Below are 19,527 nucleotides of genomic sequence, written 5' to 3' on the forward strand. Positions count from 1 at the left end.
GAGTCTGGCTCTGGGCTGACGCCTCGGAGCCTGGAGCCTGCTTCGGATTCTGTGCCTCCCTCTCTCTCTGCTCCTCCCCTGCTTGTGCTCTGTCCTGCTCTCTCAAAAATAAATAAACATTAAAAAAAAAAGAAGAAGACATTGAAAAGAGTAAGGGTGGGGGCGCCTGGGTGGCTCAGTTGGTTAAGCCTCTGACTTCAGCTCAAGTCATGATCTCTCGGTTGGTGAGTTTAAGCCCCTGGTCAGGCTCTGGGCCGACAGGTCAGGGCCTGGAGCCTGCTTCCCATTCTGTGTCTCCCTCTCTCTCTGCGCCTCCCCTGATTGCACTCTGTCTCTCTCTCTCCAAAATATAGAAATAAACATTAAAAAGTAAACTTAATTGCAAATCTTTCAAGGGTGTGATGCCTTTGAAGCCTTATGGCACTGGGGAATAAACTGCCCTGTGGGACCTTTGTCATTAATTCATTAGAGATGCCAGTGGCACAGCTACAGATTTCTATGATTCCCATTCATATAGATTACTTAATCTATATAACTTCCCATAAACTAATATACATACATCTAAGTGAGATGTGGTCTTTTTTTTCATGGTGGAAACCAAGTAGAAAGGTAAGGTATCCAATAACTGTAGCGCAAAAGTGATTTTTATTCGTTGCCACAACTGGAGGATGAGAGTCCAGTTTTTAGTTTATCCATTTTCTAAAATTTTACTTAGGAAATTTGTTTTTAAATTGTATGTAACAAATGTTATTAAGTGGTTAAAGAGGATCAGGTGTTATTGCTTCCTTTTGTGACTGGCAGATGACTGCTTTTCTGAATTTAGTGCTTAGGCTAAAGAAAAAAGGGTGCTTCCCGTAGGAAAACAGAAAAATGACCGGTTTGGACACCAAAAAGGATTTAGCTCTTAAACACAAGAGGGGTCTAGAGCCATGAAGTCTACATCTAAGCACCCCGTCTCTTTTGAAGGGCTCAGGGTGGTCACATTGAGAGGGAGGGCTCTGCAAAGACATGTTAGCAGAGAAGGAAGGGATTGATGGCATTTTCTACTCTTTGGATTCTTGGGATCCACTCTTCCGATGCATTCCTCCTCGTTGTTTAGTGATAAATGGAACTTCAGAGGGAGCCGTGTGGGCAGAGGGACAGAGACACGGGAAGAATCCAGCCCATTGTCCAACTGGGTGATATGAATGGTGGGCGGAAGCTGCGGACAGTAGAGCATTCATGAGGAAGGCACTGAGTTCTCATTGTGACCCCTTCACCCTGATGCAGAGTTTTCAAAGACGGTTCATTCAATATTCACGCCAGCCTAAAACCAGACTGAAAAAAATGATGGGATGGTGTCTTTTTTTAGGCAGCTGAAGATGCAGACTATTCTGGATGGCTGCACTGAAAAATCACAGGGAGGGCTTCCTCCCCGACTCACTAGTGAGGACTCTCTGGGCTTGGCAAATTCTCTTTGTACCTGGGGTAGCAGCTTCTACGAGACAGCCAGAGGCAGAGGATTCTATTTTCCTGTAACCCTTGGGAAGTAATGTCCCGCCTTCGTATCAGAATTGGCCTGGGTCTCTGTGCCAGACTGCAGCCTACCTACCTACTATCCAGCATTCCCTTTTTCCTCGGTGGCAGAACTCTGATCTAACCTTGAATCAAAAATGACTTTTCCCAGCCTTCCTTGATGCTGAGTTTCGTGATAAAATTCTGGCCAAAAAAAGATGAAAGTGAATGAGTTTGGTGGGTTTCTTGGAAGACTCTTTAAAGAGGGCTGACAGGTATACCTTTTCCTTTCCCTTTTTCCTTTGTGCTACTTCTTGGAATGGTTGTGATGGCTGGTGCACAGCAGCCATGTTAGATCATGAGGTAAACTTGAGGATAGAAGCCATGTCCTAGGATGGCAAGGCAGAAAAATAGATGCTCCTGGGCTACTGGCAACTGCAGAGCCACAGCAGAATTGTATATTACCTTCCTCTGGACTTCATTTAAGTGAAAAAAAATAAACTTCTTATTTTGGGGTTTTCTGTTATATGCAACTGAAACAAAGTTTAATTAATTTAGGTTCTAAGACCAATTTACTTTATTGGACCTCTATTAAATTTTAATATTTCCTTTTCTGACCGTATCAGTTATTCCTCCTTCCCTCCTGAACTTGGCTGCACTTGTTTTCCCACTCTTCCATTTTCTCTAGTTCAGAGGCCCCACTGCCCCCCAACCCCTTTTCTCCCTACATTCTGGGCCGTGTGAGTCTTCATTTTAGCAACTATCTCTGACCAGCACCAGCCACTCTCTCCACCCCACTATTCTACTTGCTGCAGCTCCTGTGCTAAACTAGCCCAGAGTTAACCAAATCACGAATCTCATCCTACACACAGGCTACTGAGGATTGTAGGAGAAAACCTTCATATAGTCCTGCAGTTTAATACAACCAAATTAATGCTCCCCGCAGCCCTTCCTTGTGCAACTTGTCAGATTCCTCTCCATCCTTCTCCCTAAATCTTCACGACTCTCCTCAGGCCAGTGACCACCTGCTTCCCTCAGCCAGCAGCCACCCTGGCTTCCTACTCCCTCAGCGCTGCCTCTCCAACCTGACCACCAGCCCTGGGGCTGGTGAAAGAGGTGCCCTCTTACCCGCTGGTGGAGAGTGAGCCTCTGCTCTGCAGTTAGCCCTTCCCTCCTCCAACTCTGCTATCTTTTCCTTCCAACTTTTCTCCCCTAATTTGATCCTCCGTTAAGCCCATATCCATCTGTGGGTCACACGGCCTCTTTTCTCCAGTCTTGATCCTCTTGAGAGAGTAATGTGCATTTATTTTGTTCTTGCTCCTAATTTTACTTCTTGACCCATTGCAATCTGACTCCCATAACTCTATGGAAACTGCTCTTGCTAAGGTAGCCCATCTTCCACCCGAATCAGTGGAATTTTTGCTGTCCTTAATTTTTTACCTTCCTCTGGCATTTGACATAGGTTGATAATTTGCTTTCCAATGGCATTCCTCTTGTGGTTTGTATGGTAACAATCTCCTGGCACCATTCCTTCTTCATAGAGCGCTGTCTGTCCTTTCCTCCACATGGCTGGCCCCTACCGTGCAAGACCTAGCTGAAGCGTCACTTCCTCTGCCTTGACTGGCTGGCTGAGCTGAGGTCCACCTGCTGGATGTGAGCCTGCCCAGCCCCTAGCACAGTACAGCAATGCTGTCACTTCAGCCTTGCCTTTCTGTTCTTCTGAATCTGCCAGAATCTTATCTGGCACATAGACAACACGTGAATTTTGAGTGACATTTCAAGTAATAGAGAAGTGCATAAGTAATAAATGACAGTTCCCTGGTGACACCACCCCCAATCCCACATCCCATGCCTTCCCCCAGCTCTTTCTGTAATCTAACATCCATGTTGTATGTGGATGCATCTAATCTTTTTTTTTTTAAACATAGGATCACAACCTGTGTACCATTCTGCCACGCAACATAGTTTTCTTATTAACAGACTGAATTAGGGGCGCTTGGGTGGCTTAGTCAGTTAAGTGTCTGACTCTTGGTTTTGGCTCAGTTCATGACCTCACGGTTCATGAATTTGAGCCTTGCATTAGGCTCTGCCAGCTTGAGATTCTCTTTCTCCCCCTCTCTCTGCCCTTCCCCTGCTCACACATGCTCATGCTCCCTCTGTCTCTCTCTCTTCAAATAAGTAAATGAACATTAATTTTTTTTTAAAAAAAGACTGAATCAACTGAGCCCTAACGTATGTATTTCTCATCCATCCAAGTAAATGAATTCCCAGATATTTGATGGGTTATTTGTTGTCATTTTCAATAATTACACAAAGAGAATTTTACTGTATTTTCTAGTTAAGGGTCTCTAGGAATACAGTGTTCATAGTTTTACCTTATGCTGCCATTTTACTGAATACATTTATTACTTCTAGAATATTTTGGTCAATGCCCCTGGATTCTCTTTCCATGTAGTCATGTAATGCACAACTAATAAGGAAGCAAACAGGTCTACATATTTTTAAATTATAAAAAAACTCATAGCATTTCTAGAACTCTGAAAAAATAGAAAAAGTAAGAGTATAGATTATATGTGTCATCTTTCTATTTTAAGAGAAATGAGCTACCATTACATATAATGTACCTTCATTTTAAAATATGCCAATCAAGAATAGATTTTGAAGTAATAATGGTTGATATATTAATGATTTTTCTTTCATTAATAAAATAAGTAGTGTTTTGTGTTCCCAGTGTTATATTAACTTTTCGTTTCTAGAACAAACCAATCTTTTAATGTGTCCTTATGTTCCATGTATTGATATTTTATTTTAAGCTTTAAGGAAATTGGTCTGTTTGGAGTACCTAACAAATCTGAAGATCAAATTATATTTGTCTTGTGAAAGAAATTTTACGCTACGCCTTCTTTTTGTACACTTTGAAACAGGTAATATAGCAGAAGAAATTTCTTTTCTTTAAAAAATTTATGAAATCCTTGTGGACTGTTGGTTGGGACTGTAAAATGCTGCAACCACTATGGAGAACAATATGGAGGTTCCTGAAAAAATTAAAAATAGAATGACCATATGATCCAGCAATCCTACTTCTGGGTATATATCCAAAAGAATTGAAGGCAGGATTTCTGAGAGATATTTGCCCACTCATGTTCATAGCAGCATTATTCATGATAGTCAAGGGTAGAGGCAACCCAAATGTCCATTGCTAGGTAAAGAGAAATACACAATGTGGTATGTGCCTATAATGGAATATTATTTGGTCTTAAGAAGGAATGAAATTCTGACACATGCTACAACATGGGTGCACCAGGAAGACACTCTGCTAAATGAAATAACTAGTCACAAAAGAGACAAATATTGCCTTTTTAAAGACCACTGAAGTGCTGGGATAGGGTAAGCAAGGCCACAAAGCTTTCCTAACCATTCTGAAATTGCCTCTTCAATTGATTCAGCATTTGCCTGGTTGCCGTAAGCTTCCAACTCTTTTCTAGAGTTCTGACAAAGTTGATTTTTAACAATTTCTGCTTTTTTTTTTTTTTTGATTTCTATATAAGGACAAGAACTTAGAACTACCTATCCACCATTTTGCTATCATTCCGACATCTTCTGTCTTGATGATCTGTTCTTGGGTGATCTATGCTTTTATCTTTGTCTTGCACACCCTTTCCCTCTCTACTTGGAAAATTACATTCATCCTCTAAGATCTTGACTGAATATCGCCTTCTGTGTGAAACCTCTCAATGATCCATTTTGTTTGTGGGTGCTCGCTAATGGTTTCATGCACACATGCTATTACATCAAGTATAACTGTTTATTTAACATATGTGTTTTCCACTGGATGGTGAACCCCTTGAAACTCGTGGTGGTATTTTGCTTACATTCCCACCCATAACCCTTAAGCTCAGAGCCTGGCACAGAGTGGGCATCCAAAAGTGGCACATAGAACAGTTCATATTAAGGGGACACTCAAGAACAGGTGAACAGGAGTTTTCCCTGACATCATGAGAAGACTGATCTTGCAAGAGTATGGAAGTGGGTACACGTGGAGAACAAGAAAAAGGAGGGATAGTAGAAGACAAGGGGTAGTTTGAGTATCTTCAAATTCTATAGGTCATGTACAGCACCTGTCATTTTCTCAGAAAATTATCCATTAGTTAAGCTCTCAATGGGACCCTCAAGGGTAATGGAAAGGAGTGGAAATAAGCAGCAAATAAAATGTTAACGTTTATTTTATTTATTATTTTGAGTGAGCGTATGCACGAGCTGGGGAGGGGCAGAGGGAGACAGAGAGAGAGAGAATCCCAAGCAGGCTCCACACCCTTCCTGAGCCTGAGGGGGCTCGATCTCACAACCATGAGATCATGACCTGAGCTTAAATCAAGAGTCAAATGCTTGGGGCGCCTGGGTGGCGCAGTTGGTTGAGCGTCTGACTTCAGCCAGGTCACGATCTCACGGTCCGTGAGTTCGAGCCCCGCGTCAGGCTCTGAGCTGATGGCTCGGAGCCTGGGGCCAGCTCCCGATTCTGTGTCTCCCTCTCTCTCTGCCCCTCCCCCGTTCATGCTCTGTCTCTCTCTGTCCCAAAAATAAATTTAAAAAAACGTTAAAAAAATTTAAAAAAAAGAGTCAAATGCTTAACTGACTGAGCCACTCAGGTGCCCCTTTAATTTTTTTTTTTAATGTAAGGTGCATTACATTAAAAAAAGTTTGTCAAGAATTGTTGATTGGCAGGACATTTCATTCACCCAATTCTGTTTTTTTTTTTTTAAGTTTAAACAAAAATGCTTTTTGTTTATTTTTGAGAGACAGAGACAGAGCACGAACAAGGGAGAAGCAGAGAGAGAGGGAGACATAGAGTCCCAAGCTCTGAGCTCTCAACACAGAGTCTGACGCTGGGCTCGAAACCATGAACTGTTAGATCATGACCTGAACTGAAGGCGAATGTTTAACTGACTGAGCCACCCAGGCGCCCCCACCTAATTAATTCTTATTCAACATTTTTTTTTTTCCTCAAATAGGTAAATGGAAGTCTTAGGCTTTTCTTTTTTTAATGAATAGTTTACTGCTTCTCCCAGTTGAAAGCTGGGCTAATCCACTTTGGTGTTGGAGAACTCGTCCATCTTTTTGGCGGCCAACAAGTAGCCTCTAACGCTTGAGAGGGGGGAACGGCTAGCAAAGATGGTCTTTGTACTAACAGAGAGTAGAGTGGTGGCGACGAGGGTTTGGGGAGGAGTGCGTGCAGTGAGCTGTCCTTTAATGGACATACAATTTCAGTTGTGGGGCGCCTGGGTGGCTAAGTCGGTTAGGCGTCTGACTTTGGCTCAGGTCATGATCTCACGGTTGGTGGGTTTGAGCCCCGCGTCAGGCTCTGTGCTGACAGCTCGGAGCCTGGAGCCTGCTTCCAATTCTTTGTCTCCCCTTCTCTCTGCACCTCCCCTGCTCATGCTCTGTCTCTCAATAATAAATAAACGTTAAACAAATTTTTTTAATTGTTAAGATGGTAACTTATGTGTGTGTGTGTGTGTGTGTGTGTGTGTGTGTTTACCACAATTTAAAAAAACAAAAACAAGAAATTCTTCCATGAGGCCACTGGGATTAAGTACCCTTTGGTTTTAACCATTGATTCTTGGGAATCCAATCTATTACTTTATCTTTCTCGTACACTTTCTTCATCTGTTAGTTAATTTAACCTCAGAGACAAGAATGTCAGGGCTAAATGGGTAACACACACGCAGACACGCACACGTGTGTGCCCCCTAAGAGGAGGAAGGAACCAGCTCGCAGACTTTGGCACCTGAACCCCTTAATTTTAGACAAGAAAGCCAAGTGACGGGCAGAGTTCTGCCACCCTTGTGGCACGAGCTTGTGGCAGATTTGAGACTCCAACCCAGGGGTCTGTCCTTGCTCAGTGGATCCTCAGGAGCTATTGAGATCTGATGATATGATGGTGGAATCCGCAATTAGTCTTAGCTCTACATCATTCTATGTACCTGTAGTTTGTGTTACGTATTTTGTTGTGCTTCATCTAGTTACTTTAACTCACTGCCCTTCAGCTTCTGTAAAACTGAGATAGCAGTTCCTGACTTCATTGGGTGGTTTTGAAGGTTAAATGAAATAATATTCAAAACACAGTGTTTGAACTTGAATAAGTATTTAATAAATGTCAATTAGTAGTATCATTATTATTATTTAAAAAAATTTTTTTAACATTTGTTTATTTTCAAGAGACAGAGAGAGACAGAGTGTGAGCAGAGAGAGAGGGAGACACAGAATCCGAAGCGGGCTCCACGCTCCGAGCTGTCAGCACAGAGCCCGACACGGGGCTCGAACCCACCAACCCTGAGATCATGACCTGAGCCGAAGCTGAATGCTCAACCGACTTAGCCACCCAGGTACCCCTCATAATTATTATTTTAAATGTGTCATTAAGAGGTACTATTGTGTAAGGTATTATAAATTGCTTTACATACATTCTCATTTAATCCTCACCACACGTGGGTTATTCCCTTCTTACAACTGAGGAAACTGAGGCCCAGAGAGGTTAATATCTTACTCTGGGAACACAGCAAGCAAGCCGATGGTGTTCTAGTCCACAATGGTGAGATCTTGTTGAATTTTCTTTCTTTGTTGTGTCCCTTTGGCATCCTCTTTTCCTAAGAAATGTCACTCACGTATAGGCCTGTGCGCTGCCCTTCAGTTGGTCTGTGCTGGCATTTGACGTTTTCCCAGTCTTGTTTCTGGGCACATCAGGACTTACACTGTATTTATAATTCTTTGTTCTTATCTTTTTAATTTAATATGAGCATATTTTTACTTATAGTATGAGCATTTTTTTGTATTGTGAAATATTTTTAAAATCTAATTCTTAGTGGCTAAGTGGTGTTTGATTTTATAACTCTGGCAACATTTGTTTCGCCATTCCCCTAACTTTAGGCATACCGAATGTTCTCCATATCTCACTATTATGCATAACTGCAGTGGTTTCCTGGTCCAGACACATCTATGCACATCTCTGATTATTTCTCCAGTGTAGAAATTCAAAAGCAGATTTTCCAGGTCAAAAGAGATGACTATATAAGACTTTTTGTTACATGTTGAGGAATTTTTATTTGATGAAGGCCTCACTAACCCATTTGAGATTTACAGTTTTTAAAAATCTTTGCCAAGCTAAATGCCATGATAACTCATTTTCACTTGCCTTTCTTTTATTACCGTGGGTTACACTATTTTTCTTCCGTATTTTATTGGCCACTTGCTTTGTTCTTTTGCAAATTGCAGTTGATAGCCTTTGCCTGTTTGTAAATCTGGAAATCTGGGTGTGAGATTTTATAAATTAAGAGCATCAACACTTTGTAATATATATATATATATATATATATATATAATATTCTGGCTGTCATTTTTTGGTAGTTTTTCCACTCATTTTATTTAATATTATAAATATGTCTAACACTCCCAATCGTTTTTTATATTAACCTTTATAATAGCTATTCTTTTCATCTTTTCTTTCAAGTAGTTTCTGGGCTGAACTTGAAGGTTTGCTGTAAGTTCAGAATGAATTGGCCAGGGCGTAGTAGGGTAGGATGTTTTTTTTTTTAGAAGATCGCCAAGTGATTCTAACACACAGCCCAGGCTGAGAATCACGGCTTTCAACCACACTATGGATGATCTTAGCCAACTGACATATTTTTCTGCTTTTAACATCCATATATTTTAACCCAACTATTTTACATCTATGCATGTCTTTAAGTTTAGCTGTTGTATCCCAAATATCAGGACACTTCCCTTTGGCTGTGGTCACTTAAGACATCCAATGTGATTTGTGTTTCCACTATGCCTTTCTGTAACTTTCTAGGTGATTTTACTGTCCTTTCCTTCATAAAACTGTCCTAATTTGCCTCATAAGTGTAGCATCTACTCTTCGATCTTTGTTGCTTTTTGCAGCTGTAGGATTTTGTGGAGAAATCATATTAGGGTCTCTGCCTTAAAATTGTTCTCTACTGGGGGCACCTGGGTGGCTAAGCCCGTCGAGTAGAGTGGTTGAGACTTCGGCTCAGGTCATGATCTCATGGTTCATGAGTTTGAGCCCTGAGTTGAGCCGTCTTCAGATCCTGTTCCCCTCTGCACCTCCCCCTGCTTGCACGTGCGGGTATATTTAAAAATATATAAATAAATAAAAATTTTCTATTCTGACTTAAAAGAAAAACCCAGCCTGACGATGTTTGCAGGGATGTTTCCCAAAGGCAAGGTCTGACATCACTCCTACTGTGGCATCTCGCTGGCTTGTAAGAGCCTGTCTTTCTCTTTATAGTTAAAAAAGCTGACAGTGAGGTATTTGTAGATTCTCGGGGGATGTTTCTGTGGGAAAATTCTGTCTCTTTAAAAATCTTTGCTGTAAGGCTTTCTGTTGGGGAAAATAGTTTTGAATTATTAACCTAGCTTTCTGATCTTTGGCCTTTTTAAGTTCCTCTTATTTTCCATTATTATGGTCCCTGATTCTGTCTCAGCGGCACTGTTTATCGTATGTTTGAGTGTATCACTGTGATTCAGTTGCCCGAAATCGTGAACTTTCTATATATCTCGTGCCTTCTGCTACAACTTGTTCCTCGCTCATACTTCTTTGGGTGGTTTCAATACCTTTATGAAGTTACTGGTTGGACTTTTTTTTTTCTCATTTCAAGTTTAAAGGACATTTTAAGCACGGGCACTTTGTTTTAAAGTTTTAACTTTGGAAAATATTTCTGTGACAGAAATAATACATGCATATGTGCTAAAAACGAAACAATCCTATACACAAATAAAATGAAATGTAAATGTGTCTTATAATCTCAACCCCCCAAAGACCAAACCATACTTAACTGGTACTCTATAGTCTTCCAGAATTTTATTCTATAGTTATAAAAATCTATTCTTTTATTACTTGTTTTTTTTGTTTGTTTGTTTTTTGTTTGTTTTTAATACTGGAGTCATACCATACATGCTATGCTTAACCATAACTTGCTTGGTCGCACACTAGATTGTTGTCATATTCTCATTCTTTTTATTGCTGGACAATTTGTTGTTCTTTGGATGTGCCATACATTTTTGGAAATAATTCCTTGTTAATAAGCATTTAAGTTGCTTCTGTCTTTTCCCATTATAAATAATGCATTGGTAGCTATCCGGACACACTCATGCAAACATGTATATCCTTCCACAGCTTTGCAAGAGTTTTATATTTTTGAAGGATAAATGCCTAAAAGTAGAAATATTGATGAATATTTTCTGGTTCTTCTAAGTGGAAGTACTCATTTCTATTTCCGCAGGTTCTCCTCTAAACTGATTATTAGCTCTTTTTCTCAGAATTTCCTTTAACCTGGTTATTATTATTAGCTTTTAAATCTAAGCAATATTTTGTTTTAATTTGCATTTTTTGAACTCTAAGAAGATTGACCCTTTTCCAAATGTTTATCTACCATCTGTGCTGTCTATTTGTTTCTTTATTACTTTATGATTTTCATTCTTTTCTTTTTATTTGTGGAATCCCTTTATGTATTAAAAATACTAACTGACATATATGGGATGCACTGTTTCACTTCACCCCAAGTGCATTTTGAGTTAATATAGGTTGGTTTTTTTTTTCCATCTTATGTTTTTAACTTTAATACAGTCAAATTTACTTTACCTTCATGGGATTTTGGCCTAGATCAAAGCTAACAAAGCTATTTAAACCCCAAAGTCACAAAAACATATTCTTGTTTTTTACTAATATAATTTATATATATATAAAAGTTTATAATTTTGTTTTTCACTGTTTGTTTTATGTTTGGAGCATTAATGCATCTATAATTTCTTTTAATAGATGATTTGTGTTGAAAGTCAGGCTTCATTCTTCTTCCAAATGGATAGTCAATCATTCTTTTTTTTATATATATATATTTATTTACCTATTTTTGAGAGAGAGAGAGCGCACAAGTGGGAAAAGGCAGAGAAAGAGAGGCAGACACCAAATCCAAAGCAAGCTCCAGGCTCCGAACTGTTAGCACAGAACCCCAGCAGACTAATTCAGAGAATATTTGTATATTTAGTGTTTGTAGATGACATCCAACAATTTTCCAAAATGGTTGTACCAATTTACTCTTCCAGCAGCCATGTTTGAAAGTTCTTATTGCTTTTCCATCCTGGTAAGTCAGCTGTTTCCCGCTTTAACCTCTCTGTTGGGCATCAAGTAATATCTCACTGGTGTTAATTTACATTTACTGGTTTCCTCGTACCATTGAGTTCTTTCACAAAAGTTTATGGCCACTTGTGTGTATACTTTCTTTTTTTTTTTTTTTAATTTTTTTTCAACGTTTATTTATTTTTGGGACAGAGAGAGACAGAGCATGAATGGGGGAGGGGCAGAGAGAGAGGGAGACACAGAATCGGAAACAGGCTCCAGGCTCTGAGCCATCAGCCCAGAGCCCGACGCGGGGCTCGAACTCCCGGACCGCGAGATCGTGACCTGGCTGAAGTCGGACGCTTAACCGACTGCGCCACCCAGGCACCCCATTTTCTTGACGTACCTCTTCAAGTTTCTTGTCCATTTTTTAATGGGGTTTTGTTATTTTTCTTATTTTATTATAGGAGTTCTGGATAGGAGTTTTTTGTAAGTAACTGGTATGACAGATATCTTCTCCCACTCTGTGGTTGGTTTTTTCACTTTCTTAATGGTGTCTTTTGATGAACCAAAGTTCATCAAAGTTTATTTATTTATTTTGAAGGAGACAGGGAGAGCACACATGTGAGTAGGGAAGGAACAGAGAGAGAGAGAAAGAGAGGGAAAGAGAATCCCAAGAAGGCTCCACACTGTCAGTGCAGAGCCCAATGCAGGGCTTGATCCCACGAACTGGGAGATCATGACCTGAGCTGATATCAAGAGTCTGATGCTTAACTGACTGAGCCACCCAGGCACCCCTGATGAACTAAAGTCTTAATATAAAGCTTAAATTAAGTAAGTTACTTAAATTGGGTAATTTAAGTGTTAATTAAATAGTAAAATGAGTATTAAAATAGTCCAATTTAGGGGCGCCTGGATGGCTCAGTCGGTTAAGCGTCTGACTTTAGCTCAGGTCACCATCTGGCGGTTAGCCTGGAGCCTGCTTCTGATTCTGTGTCTCCCTCTCTCTCTGCCCCTCCCCCGTTCATGCTCTGTCTCTCTCTGTCTCAAAAATAAATAACCGTTTAAAAAAAATTAAAAAAAATAGTCCAATTTATCACCTTTTCTTTTGTGGTTAATACTTTTTGTGTACACTTGCCTTTCACATTTAGAACTATGAACATTCCCCACCTTATAACAGTTTGTGATTTTTTGACTTTACGATGGTGCAAAAATGATATGCATTTAGTGAAAACAGTACTTTGAATTGTGATCTTTTCCCAGGCTAGAGATAGGTATGATACTCTCTCATAATGCTGGGCAGTGGCTGAAGCTTCCAGTCAGCTATGTGATCACGAGGGTCAACAACAACTCACACACTTAGAACCATTTTGTACCCATGCGACCATTCTATTTCTTATTATAAAATAGGCTTTGTGATTTTGCCCAACTGCAGGCTACTGTAAGTGTTCTGAGCACATTTAAGGTAGGCTAGGATAAGCTGTGATGTTTGGTAGGTTAGGTGTATTAAATGTATTTTGATTTATAATATTTTCAAATTATGATGGGTTTATTAGGACATAACCTCATTGTAAGTTGAGGAATATCTGTAAAAGTAAACTAGAATGATTTTTGCTTATGGTGCAAAGTAACAGTCAAGGTTCATCATTTTCCATCTGATCCTGGACTTTTGTTCGTTGGGAGATTACCCTTACTAGTACTCAGTCTATTCAGATTTTCTATTTGGTAGGTTGTATATTTCTAGGAATTTATACATTTCTTCTAGGCTTTCTGGTTAGTTGGCATATAATTGTTTGTAAATGGCCTCTTATGATCCTTTGTATTTCTGTGGTCTCAGTCATAAAGTCTCCTCTTTCATTTCTGATTTTATTTATTCAAGTCCTCTCTCTTTTTTTCTTGGTTAGTCTAGGTAAGGGTTTGTTGATTTTGTTTATCTTTTCAAAGAACAGCTCTTAGTTTCATTGATTTTTTCTATTGTCTTTTAGTCTCTATTTCATTTATTTCTACTTGATCTTTATTATTTCCTTCCTTTTACCAACCTTTGACTTTGTTCTTATTTGTCTAGTTTCTTTATGTATAAAGTGAGATTGTTTATTTGAGATTTTTCTTATTTCATGAGGTAAGCCTGTGTTGCTATGAATGTCCCTCATAGAACAACTTTTGCTGCATCCCATAGATTTTGGCATGTCATATTTCTGTTTTCATTTGTGTCTAGGTAGTTTTTGTTTCATCTTTGATTTCTTCCATGATTTATTGGTTGTTCAGTAGCATGTTGTTTGAGAGGTGTTTATATATATTTTATCATACAGTAAGTTTGATCTCTGGGGGTCTATACAGTTCTTGAATTTTAGTACATGAAAAATATTTGTGTAATCACCACCACAAGCAGAATATAAAGCAGTTCCAGCACCCCAGTAAATTTCCTTGTGTTATATCCCCTTATACTCACCTTTTCCTTAACTCTCAGCAATTATTCATCTGCTCTCCATTACTATAGGTTTTGTCTGTATGTAAATGTCACACAAATGCAAGAGAGAAAAGCTTTTTTCTGAAGTTTTTGCAGGGTCTGGACTTTGCACTTCTCTAACAAATCATCTGATTTTATCTTAATCCTATTTTCCTTTAAAACTCAAGTCAAATGTCATTTCTCTGGAGTGTCCCTTGACCTCTGCTTATTTTCATTATGTTAATTTATATGCCTTTTCTAGGTTTCCATAACATCTTGTGCATACTTCTAATCCAGAAATTTTAATCTCCTGTCTTAGTCTCTAAACTGCTTAGGGGGGCCAGGTATTATACTTTACTCAAATTTTTTCCCAATTGCCTATCATAATATATACATACATATACAAATATACATATATAATTAGTGATAAATTATTAAAATTTAACGAGTAAATAAATAATTAAAAGAGATGCTAAAGAGGGTAACATTGAGGCTCCTAACCTTGGGTGTCTCAGTACTGAAATTAAGAAAAAATAAAATCAACAGCATGTGGTAACTTGGAAATACAAGAATTTGAGAATGTTTCCCAGAAAAAAAAAAAATCACAAATAGAAAGTTGTGCTCAGATTTCATTATTTATTAGCTATTTGAACTCCACACACATATTCAGGTAGTCTAGTACAAATATTCTAATAAATATTCTTGTACTTGATAGCCAGTTATGGCAGTAACCAATGGTGGTTGGGTTAGGGGAGGTTGTATTTCCAAGGCCAGTGGTTTTCAAACTATTCCCCATCTTTATGGTTTTGAAGAGGGACTTTGGAATCACCTCCAAGGTCAGTATCTGGGTAACGGAGCTCCAGACCCCTGACCCCAGTTTTAATCAGTTCTGCCGTTATTTCCGTTTCAAGGAAGAGTTCTACTGCTTAAAAAAACAAAACACAAAAAAACTTGGAGCACCGCTGCCACAGATGGAGTGGCAAATGCAGTTCATGTCCATCTGTGATGTGCCAACTTCTTCAAATTCATTTCCTCTGGGGTATTCTTTAAGTGGATAATTTCTTTCTCATTTGATCCCATTCATAGTTAGAATCCACCCTTGTCCTGCTTTCTTGAGTTTCTGCCATGTTCTGGGAATTGTCAGTAATTTGGATGGTTCTCTGGAGTTTTGTCTTGAGAGAATGGTCTTCAGCCAACCCCTGGAACTCCTTCATTAACCAATAGGCATTTAATCACTTCTTTTCAGAGCCCTTTCCAGTGAAAATCTTTCTCAATGGAAAATTGCGCTAGTAGTCAATGATCCTTTGGCTTATACTGTTCATTTTTACTTATTTATAGTATTCATTGTGTAGCACAAAATTATGAGATTTGTAAATAACAGAAATACTACTTGAATTCCAAAATCAAATTTAACTCATCACTATTATAATTTAAATGCAGTGATGATTAACTCAGTGTCTTTAATCCATAGAGTTTCATTCTGAGTGGGAAGGAAGGCAGATGATCACCTTCAGAGGAGGTCACAGGTGACTGGGAGAATGGGGAGGAGTTAAGGAACAAGAATCCATAATGAGGAAGAAGAGCAGGTTCAATGGGTATAAGTGTGTGGGAGAGGTAGAAGTCAAGAAAGTTCTTGTCAAGAGAAACACCTCCAACAAGAAAATTCTGGAGGTGGAACAAGTCTAAGCAATGACAAGATCCAAGCTGTGACATTGCTGGTGGGTGGCTGATGGAGTGAGGTGAAGGCCAGTGGAGTTGAGAAGGTTAATTTGTGAGGCAGCTAGTTAAATGGATTATCAATATGGCTGTTTTGGCCAATTACCTTTCTAACACTCTAGGTAAATTCTCTAAGTGTCACAGTAGTGGCTTAAAAATGACATTGCTTCTCCTAATAAAAAAGTATTTTATGAATTTTTCAACTACACTAGGTCTCATCTTCTGTTGCTAACCTAGCTCCGGGAGGAGCATAATTGGATAATAGGATCAATGAGGGTCATGGAAGATAAAGCAGATAGGATAGCTGGCTGCCAGAATGTGGAGATGCTGAGGACTTACCTAGGTTGGGATTATTTATATATATTTTAAAATTTTAATCTAAAAATTCAAATTTTGTTTGGTTTTGCTCACTGAAGGCAAGGGTGGACACAAATCAACCTGCATCTTCTCTGGGGTCACTGCCTCCTACTCACAGCCAGGCCAGCAGGTATGGCCTGAGGGGCCCTGCCGTGGTCCTGGATGCCCAAGCAGGTGAAGAAGGGATTCTTGGTTGTTTAAAAAAGAAAAAAAGCATGAATTGAGAAGACCAGGAACCATGGTTATGATTGAGGGCTCTAGGAAAATTCAGAAAACCAGTTTAGAGCAGTGGAAAAGTGTAACTGGGAATTAACCAGAAATGAAGGAAAAATGTATCCTTTACAGCTAGAAGGGTCTAGCTACAATGTGATGTACAATGTGTTTGGTCGCCATGATTTACAATTTCTTGAGAACAGCTTTTCAAATGGGTGTGTGCAGTGACAAAGTCCAAGGTGTGGCTCTCTGATAGGGTGAATGGGGAGGTCAGTTGAATTAAGGAAGCCAGACAGTAACGAGTCATTTTGTCAGATGGATCACCAATAGAGAAGTTTTGACCAGGTAGGAACAAGGGACAATTAGGCAGCAGATAATGAAAGTTATTCAGCGATGCCTTTTCTTGACCAAAGGAATGAATTTATTAACTTCTTATGAGTGCTTTAACAAAGCCCCACAGACTGGGTGGCTGAAACATGATAAACTTATTCTCTCCTAATTCTGGAGGTTAGAAGTCTGAGATCAAGGTGTTGTTAGGGCCACAATCCCTCCATGATTCTGGATTGAATCCTTCCTTGCCTGTTCCTAGCTTCTGGTGGTGACCATCAACCCGTGTGTTCCTTGACATGCAGCTGCATCATTCCAGTCTCCACCTCTTGTTTAAATGGCATTTATATTTTTTCCTGGGAAAAGAATTGCCCTTTTTTGTTGCTTCCTTGATTGTTTCTCAGCGTACTTTTCTCTAATTCAACTTGTCACTCAGACACATTGTAAGACTCCTCCTTGTCGTCAAATACTTTAGATAAGCCATGAATCCCTTAATTTCTTGGCAATATTCTTCCTAAAACTCTCTGCCTCCATGCCCTCCTGTTACTGCTAGGCTTATTGCACAGCCGTCTTCCCCTCACTAGCATCTTGAAGATGACAGATGACCCTTATGGGTCCTATTCTCTAATCATTCCTCTCACCTTTTTTGGACCTCCTGATTCAAGAACCCATGTCTCTCCCTCTCTCTGTTTACTCCCTCATTTTGGTGGAGAGCATACTCCAGGAAGTTTCTGAAGAAAGATACATGAAAGGTAAATTTTTTGAAGTCCTTCATGTATAAAAATGTCTCTAAATTCATTCTTGATTGGTGGTTGAAAGAAGTGACTATCATCTTGCAGATTCTAATATGGCTGTTGACAAGTCTAATGTCATTCTACTTCTCATCAAGTTGACTGAGCCTTTTCTCACCTTGTGTTCAGTCTGCTGATTCATACATTAAAAAACCTTTGATTTGACATCATGTTTTTAAATTTCTAACTTTTCCATTTGAGTCTTATAGTTTTTATGTTGTAGTATGTGTCAGAACATCATTCCTTTTCATGGGTGAATAATATTCAATATGTATATATGTTATATACATATATATATCACATCACATTTTGTTTACCTATTCATCCATTTTGTGTCCTATTAATCATTAAACCCAAGATTATAAAGATTTTCCTTTGTTTTCTTCTAAGAGTTTTATAATTTTAGTTCTCACATTGGCATCTTTGATCCATTTTATTTAATTTTTTGTATGGTATCAGGTAAGGGTCCAATTTCATTATTTGCACGTGGAAGTGAAATTTTGTCAGCACTTTTTAAGAACCAGCTCTCTTTGAGGCACCTGGGTGGCTCAGTCGGTTGAGTGTCCAACTTCGGCCCAGGTCATGATCTCGTGGTCCGTGAGTTTGAGCCTTGTGTCAGGCTCTGTGCTGACAGCTCAGAGACTGGAGCCTGCTTCAGATTCTGTGTCTCCCTCTCTCTCTGCCCCTTCCCCACTCATGCTCTGTCTCTCCCTCTCTCTGTCAAAAAGAAATAAACATTAAAAAAATTAAAGAACCAGTTCTCTTTTCATTTCTCTCCCCCCACCCTGTTCTCTCTCTCTCAAAATAAATAAATAAATAAGTAAACATTTAAAGGGGAGTTGTAGGGGAAGGAGAGAGAGAGAGGGAGGGGCAGGGAGAGAGAGAATCCCAAGCAGGCTCCATACTGCCAGAGCAGAGCCCAACGTGGGGCTTGATCCCATGAATGGTGAGATTATGACCTGAGCTGAAATCAGGAGTTAGATGCTTAATGGACTGAGCCAATCAGACACCCCTTCTGTTCCCTTTTATATTGTTTTTGATGCAAATCACATCTTTCTATATTGAGTGCCAATTAGCATAAATATGTGTTTTTAAATGAATTTTTCTTTTAAATCATTTAGGAATAAAATTAAATTTACAGACAAAAAATACAGTAACACTGGCTTTTTTATTTGTCTATGTAGTTACCTTTACTGGAATTCTTTATTTATTCACATGAGTATGAGTTACTGGCTAGTAAGCTTTCCTTAAAGCTCAAGGACTCTGTTCAGCATTTCTTATAGGACAGGTTGGCTAGCAAAAGATCCCTCAGTTTTTGTTTTTCTGGAACTGTTTTATTTTGTCTTCATTTTTGAAGAATAGTTTTGTTGGATATAGAACTGTCAGTGTACAGTTTCTTTTTCTCTCAGTATTTAAAATATATCATCCTTCTGGCCTCCAGAGTTTCTGATGAGAAATCAGTTGTTCATCTTATCGAAGACCCCTTGTATATGATGAGTTGTTTCTTTCTCGCTGCTTTAGTTTCTCTCTGTCTTTGTTATTGGACAATTTGATTATGTATCTCAGTGTGGAACTCTGAATTTATCCTCTTTGATGTTCACTGAACTTATTGTATGTGTAAATTCATGTATTTCATCAAATTTAGGAGGCAGTTTTGGCCACTATTTCTTCAAATATTCTTACTGTTCCTTTCTCTCTGTCTCTGTCTCTCTATGTCTCTCTCTCTTCTTTCTGGGACTCTCATAATGCTTATTTTGCTATACTTGCTGTGTTCCACAGTTCTCTTAGACTCTGTTAATTTTTATTCTTTTTTCTTTCTGTTCCTCAGACTGGATAATTTTAATAATCTTATGTTCAGGTTTGTGGATTCTTTTTTCTGCCAGTTCCAATCTGCTGTTGAACTCTTCTAATGAAATTCTATTTTAGTTATTGTACTTACAATTTCTAGAATTTCTACTTGGTTCCTTTTTATAATTTCAATCATTTTATTGATGTTCTCAATTTGTTCATCTATCATTTTCCTTAGTTCTTTGTCCATAGTTTCCTTTAGCTCT

General features: G+C 39.0%; 1 protein-coding gene across 1 annotated transcript in view; it reads right to left on the reverse strand.

Moving 5' to 3' along the window:
* LOC125174050 (uncharacterized) overlaps positions 1–19,527 on the reverse strand; it is an 80,352-nt gene that overhangs the window by 6,177 nt on the left and 54,648 nt on the right. The window lies entirely within an intron of this gene.

Source organism: Prionailurus viverrinus, chromosome A1 (genome assembly GCF_022837055.1).
Source record: "Prionailurus viverrinus isolate Anna chromosome A1, UM_Priviv_1.0, whole genome shotgun sequence".
In the NCBI taxonomy this organism is placed as follows: Eukaryota; Metazoa; Chordata; class Mammalia; order Carnivora; family Felidae; genus Prionailurus; species Prionailurus viverrinus.